This window comes from Octodon degus, unplaced genomic scaffold, assembly GCF_000260255.1.
Source record: "Octodon degus isolate 3935 unplaced genomic scaffold, OctDeg1.0 scaffold00024, whole genome shotgun sequence".
Lineage (NCBI taxonomy): Eukaryota > Metazoa > Chordata > Mammalia > Rodentia > Octodontidae > Octodon > Octodon degus.
Window position 1 is genome coordinate 14,387,933 of NW_004524600.1, and position 6,941 is coordinate 14,394,873.

The 6,941-nt window shown below is 36.9% G+C and overlaps 1 pseudogene; it reads right to left on the reverse strand.

The window, feature by feature from the left end:
- Window positions 1-3,031: 3,031 nt before the first annotated feature.
- Window positions 3,032-6,941, reverse strand: part of LOC101592768 — a 23,373-nt pseudogene continuing 19,463 nt past the window's right edge.

Here is a 6,941-nt window from a genome sequence, read left to right on the forward strand (position 1 = left end):
TCAACTTGAAAAAGCCCAAATGAGTCACTAGCCCAACCCCCAACAGGAAAAGACCCTGTTATTCATGCCTACTTGCTACGTGACTTGCTTTCCCATTTGATACTGGATTTAATCAATTTTACCTGAGCAATGGTGCTTGTAATCTCATTGGTTGACCATAGTTTTGTCCCACCTTATGCCCAACTAAGCGAGTTCTCATGTCTTCTCCACTACCTTAGACCTGCCTCACCACATTGTTTTCCTCTATAAAAGTCCCTGGAAGAGACAACTTCTTGGGGGAAACTACCCCCTCAGGCCCCCCTCCTTTCCCTCTCTTGGACAGGAGCTTTCTTTCTCTCAATAAATATATTCTGCTTATAACCTCCATTTGTTCCTAAAATTCATTCTTCGATTTTTGAGAACATGAACTCATGCAGGTCAGGTCCAGAGGTCGTTTTTTCCCTATGTTATTTGGAGGTTCCCTATATTGTTTGGAGGTCACCCACCCGAGATCAGTTTTTCTCCCTGTCTCAATATGATACATAGGATTTCTGTAGGGTTTTATATGTATATAAACATTTCCATAAATTTATTAAGATGCACCAGGGAATATGACTTACCGTTATGTTTAGAAAGACTGAAGAAAACAGTGAAAAGGACCACTATCATGCATCAATTTTTAAAAAAACTTGCTATTTAATTGAAATATATGTAATATATTGAAAATCTACATTTAGATAATTTTTTTTTCGTATTTTAGTAAGGGTCTACAGTGTCTCACTATGTACATTGGACTCAGCGATCTGCCTGTTTTCAGCTTCCCAAGCATTGAGATTACAAGTGTGCGCCACCGTGTCCAGTCTCAATGGCCATCTCAGCGCGCCCTGGGGACAGGACTGGCATGGCAGCCTGAGACTTGAACCTCTCATCCCTGAGTCTTCCTAAGAAGGTGCTTTAATCCACTGAGCTATTTGGCTGGCCCTTAGATAAATTTTAATATATACAGCCTACCATAAAAGCATCTCATGAATCAAATATTTAGTGGGTAAATCCTTCATATATTTAACCAACCAGATTAGATATAAATTGTGCCCATCCTGAACACCTACAGAAAATTTTTCTTGACCTCATTCCCTAAGCAATACAATAGGATAAAAATTTGCATAGTGTTTATATTGTATTGGGCATTGTGAACAATATAGAGATGATTTTAAATGTATGGATGTGTGTAGGTCATCCAAAAACCTTATGACACATTTTTGTAATATTGTCTATTCTTATTTAGATTACAATATCATCATATTTATCCTAGGGAATTTGTTCATAAAACATCTTTTTGTTTTAATTTCATGCACATTTTATTGAGCAGTATTATAAATGCTTTTTTCCTTTTCATTGTTACAAGTGAGAGCTTTGATTGTCAACATTACATAAGTCAAATTGCAAAGGCAAGGCTTTAGGCTTCAGTGAATTACTTGGGCACTTGTACAATTGTTAAAAAATATTAATAGACTTTTGTTGTTTTCAGAATGAGCCAGTTGTAACCTGTAACTGACATACAAAGAGAAAAAAGGGAAAAAAAGTAATAGTTTGTGGCACATGACAGAACAGAACAACATTAATTTGTCACGATATTAACAGTTACTATGCATTTAGAGTTTCACATGTAACTACAAACATTAGACTTCCTGAGGTTTGCTAAACATGCTAACCATCTATGTGTGCAATAACAGTTTATGTTAAAAGCTTTTGAGAATACTCTCCGCTTTTGATTTTCTCAAAGTTTTTGATTATAAAATTTCAAAGGTATGAAGTATTTCAGAGAACATAAAGTACGCCAGGAGACATACACTTCTAGTACATGTCAGACCACTAAGCATATTACAGTCCTACATGGGCCAGGACAGCCATTTCTTTTTCTTAAAAAAATGCATAGCCAGATTTTTTTTTTTTTACAGAATATAGATGCTTTATCAGTGTACCTAATGTGGTGTCTCATTCACTAGACTTAAAAATGCACCATTCACAAATATTTAATTCAGCAAGCCATAACCAAGACCTGATTTATCCACAAATCCTCTAAATATAAACAGCAAAAAAAGACAGGTGTAATTATTCCAATATTTTTAAAGCTTAAAAAAAAGGAACGATGTTCACTGCCCAGTTAAAAGGTAAATGTTATGATGGAAAGGACAGTCGAGTGCAGTAAGAAACCTGAGGCATTTTTAATAAATTTGCAAAAATTTTTTTCTTTTTCTGTTTTTTTAAGACTGCCTAATTGAGTTTATTTTATTTATTTATTTATTTATTATTTTATTTGTATTTAGTACAGGGTGTTCAGGGTCTCACTGCATAGATAGGACTCCTAGTGATTCTCCAGTTTACAGCCTCCCAAGACCTGGGATTATAGGTGCACACCACCACACCCAGTCTCAATCTCCTTCTCAGCATGCCCTGGGGGCGGGGCCAGCAAGGCAGGCCTGGGGATTCGAACTCCTGACCCTGCATCTGCCTAAGCAGCACTTTAATCCACTGAGCTATTTGGCCAGCCCTTCTAATTCAGTTTAGAGCCATTGTCTGACAATAGTAGAAAAACATTATCAATAAATGGTCCTTAGTTTGTACATCACTTTTATTAAAAATGGTTAATATTGCCATTTTAGTGCTGCACTGTAAATGTACAATAGAGTAAGAAATTAGACAAACTTTTCATGCCCAGTAACAGAATAAAAGGCCTTTCATGAACCTACATGGAAGTCCCCAACACACCAGGAATATATGTTCACCCTGTTAACATCACAGAATACACTAGCAAAGCTTTCTTTTAAAAAATTTTTACCCTAGAAGTATTTTTAAAAGACATACTCAAAGTAGGTATTTAATCACAACCCACACCAAATATAGTTTCTTTTCTGTGTCTCTCTCATTTACTGATCATGTAAACCAAATCCAAAGCCTGGCCCCCAGAGCATACACACTAAGTCAGAGGCAAAAACACACCCTTCTATAGGTAAAAATTCCCATCATTCCCTGCAGCTCCATCAAAGCTGTCTTATTCTGACCCAAGTTGATCATCAGAACAGATATTGAGGACTTTGACCAGCATCTTAGTACATTTCTCCCAACAAATGGCAGGGACCAGGTGAAGACATCCCTCAAGTTGGGAAGCCAGTATGGGTGGGGGGAGCAATTGAGCTGCCTGATGTTTGGGATGTTGTTCTCATACTTCAACACCTGGGCTGGAACTTTGTTATTGTATACATCTAAGTTAACAAAATTGTATATAGAGAAAGAAAGTGTTTTTTGACTTTTCCTCTACATGTGGTACGCTGCATCCTGGGCTTCATGGAATCAGATTATGTATAACAAGTTACAGTGCTGCAATAACTCACAGATATCTGGGTAACTCTAGAAGTACGAACACCCGTGGATTGTGGATGAAATGTTCCTAAGTCTTCTCATTCCCAAAGTCCTCTACCAGGTCTTAACACAGGATGTGGCACATGGGGCCCTAAGCAGGGTGGTTCTTTGAGTCAGTGTAATTTTCTGATGTCATCCAAAGTGTTGATCTCCAGTGACACCCCACCATGGATACACAGGAACTGCTGGTTTATCAGGGTGGCCAGGGGCAGGCAGCCAAAGGCGTCCACACAGGCATCGTAGATGCTCTCTGAGTACTTCATTTTATATACTTGTTTAAATGTGAAATACTCTGTTATATATATATATATATATATATATATATATATATATATATATATTCATGATTTCACTAAGTAAAATCAGTGTTTTGGGGTAAAGAATTTTCAAGGCCCACAAATACAGCACCAAGTTGATGGATGCTGAAGTATCCTCTGTCAACTTAGTCCCCCAGGAAGAGGTAGGAAGAGTTGGCAGGAGATCCTCCCACTTCGAAGAGCTTCATCAAGTTGAAGAATTGCCCATGGATGCCCTCACAAACCGTGATAGGTGCATCGACGTCCAGCAAGTTCTTCTCCTGTCACAGAATCGAAGCACCCTCTGTTGTTATTCTCAACGTCACACTCTCTTCCAGCCGGCCTTCCTTCATGAGATGTACTTTTAGGATATCCACCCGAGGTTGCCCATCATTGTTAAACACTTCCTTCGCTGTGAGCCAGTGACTTGGAGGAAATGGAACATTTTGATTAAAACAGCATTGGAGAAAAACAAGGCAAAACAGCTACAGAATGGATGAATAAGTGCTTCCAATAACTGAAAATGTTGAGGCAGAACTTATGAACAACTCTTACACTGTCCACTTGATGATAACTTCACATTATTTACATGAAGAATGCACATTCTTTAAGCACCCGGTTGATGGTTGACAACTTGGAATCTTTGGCTTGGGCTCAGACACAGCCACCCCGGCCTGGCTGCGGCACCCAGAGTCATGCTTGCAGCGCCCAACCCGTGTGCACGGTATATCTTGATTGTTCATTTTGTCTCATTACCCTGCTTACCCTTCAATCCCTCCCTTTCTCATTTACAAAGCTGTTTCTATTTTATCCTTTTTCTTCCTTTGTTTTCTTTCCCTTTCCCTTCATTTTCCTTTCTCTGCTTCTTAATTCCACCCCTTTTTTGAACAGTTTCTTCCAATTTCATGTCTTTATACATTTTGGTTCTTGTTATGCTTTCAGTTTCTCGCACAAGAGAGATGATCCGATATTGACACGTGTGTGTCCAGTTTATTTCATGTAAGAATATGATCTGGAGGTTCATCCATTTAGCGATAAATGTCTCAGATTTAGCCTTCTTTAGTATATGTGCTGCCAAGGTGGGCAAAAGTTTATCCTTTTTTATGGATAAGATTTACTCCTTTGTATAAAAAAACTACAACATTATTCATTCATTCATTCATTCATTCATTCATTCATTCATTCATCAGTTGATGGGTATCTGGGTTATTTTCAAGATTTTGCTGTTATAAACTATGTTACTATTAATACTATATTCAAGAGGAATTTTTACTATCATTTTGCAATATGTTTACCCCATTTTTATGTCAGAATAAAGATGACTTTATGTAGTACTTTGGGATGTACTTCCTCAAATCTCTGCAAGTATATTAACGTTATCATTCTTCATTAAACATGTGATAAAACTCACCTGTAAAATAATCCCAACCTAAATACTGAATATTATAAATATCTAGTTATTCAGAGTACTTTGGTAACTTGTTTCTTTTAAGAGGTTTTCTTACCCATCTTTGTCAGTTATTTCCATCAGTTTTTCAGAATCAGAGTTACACTATTTCTTTTATTCTTATAATTGATAACTTGAGTATTCTTTCAATTTTTTTCCTTCCCCTTCCCCTTGAGAACAGTACAACTCATACTGATATCAAAAAGTCACTGGTTTAATGATTGTTTCTTTATTCATATTGTTCTTCATGTTGTTTTTGCTTATGTTACTGAAATGAGTGGGCCGCATGAAGAAATGAGTACTAGGGTGTATATTAGCTATCACAAATGTCAGTTATGTACCTATCCTTGTGCGACTCAAGTTCCAACACACTCTCACAGAATTTACACTGTATTGAAAGCTGCTAAAATGAAACCACACATGAATAATTGAACAGATTAAGTCTGAATGGTCATAAGCACTTTGACCATCTCGAATTAGATGACATAAAATGAAGTCATAAGATAAAATAATCTAGTTAGTGGTTGATAGACTCAGTGTAACAAGAAACAGATTGCAGAAGGAAATGTGAGTCCAGATGACTAGTGTATACTAGCCACATAAATAGCTATAGAAAGACAAATATTTCAAGAAAAACCCTACAAAGGAGTTGAAATTGAAAAACAAAAGTATGATCTAACAATATAGCTAAAATTGAAGGGAACCTAGTGTGCTGTTATGTTTGGAAAAGTCCATAGACAGCATAATCAGTTACCTCAATCCTATTCCATGTAAGAATAAGAAGCCACAGTGTGTTTGAAGCTAGAAGATCAGTGCAGTATTATTTATCTGTGAGAAATAAAAAGATAATCTAGCTGTTGTTCAGAGGACCACAGCCTGCAGTGAAGGATAGATAATACTGGATTGAATCAAAGCTAATACAAGGCTCTCTGTCAGGAAGCTACAGATTTTTTTAAGAATACACAGCTAGAAATAAATTGTGAGAGTTAACAGATAATAAATATTTAGGAGCAGATAAATATTTGAGGAGCCAAATCAACTAGACTTTCTGATGGGATACATATGAGTTTTGTAAGATGGAGAATAATTTTTTAAAAGAATTAAGCTATGTAAAATAAACACAGAGAACAATATAGCTATATGGTCTACTGCTCAAATTTAGAGAAATGGTTATCTATAAAGTAAAAAATAAGTAGATATCTTTTTTAGGGAAGGGTCTACAGGGTGTTCAGGGTCTCACTACTAGATTGGACTTGTAGTGATTTTCCTGTTTACCAAGTGTGGGGATTAGAGGTACTCGCCACTACCGGTCTCAATAGCCTTCTCAGCGTGCCCCTGGGGCGGGGTTGGCAAGGCAGGCTCAGGGATTGAACCACCAGCCCCTGCACCTGCTTGTAAGCACTTTATTCCACTGACCTAATTGGCTGGATCTTAAGTAGATATCTAGGGTTGGGGATAAAATAAAGGCATAGACTCTAAGAATCAGAAAAACTATATACACAACACTGAGACTCTATCTCTCTACAGAAAGAATAGCCATTATAAAAAAAAAAAAAATCAACCAATAACAAATGTTGGTGGGACTATGGGAAAAGGGGACAAATACTTCTCCACTGCTTGTAGAATTATATACTGGTGGAAATATTCCGGAAATTGATGGAAAGTACTTTAAAAAGCTCTAACAAGATGTCACATTAGACCTGGTTATTCTCCTTCTTGGTTTCTTCCCCAGAAAATGAAAACCATAATACTAGAGCAATGTATGTTGCCCATACTTATAGTGGAACAATTTTTAAAAG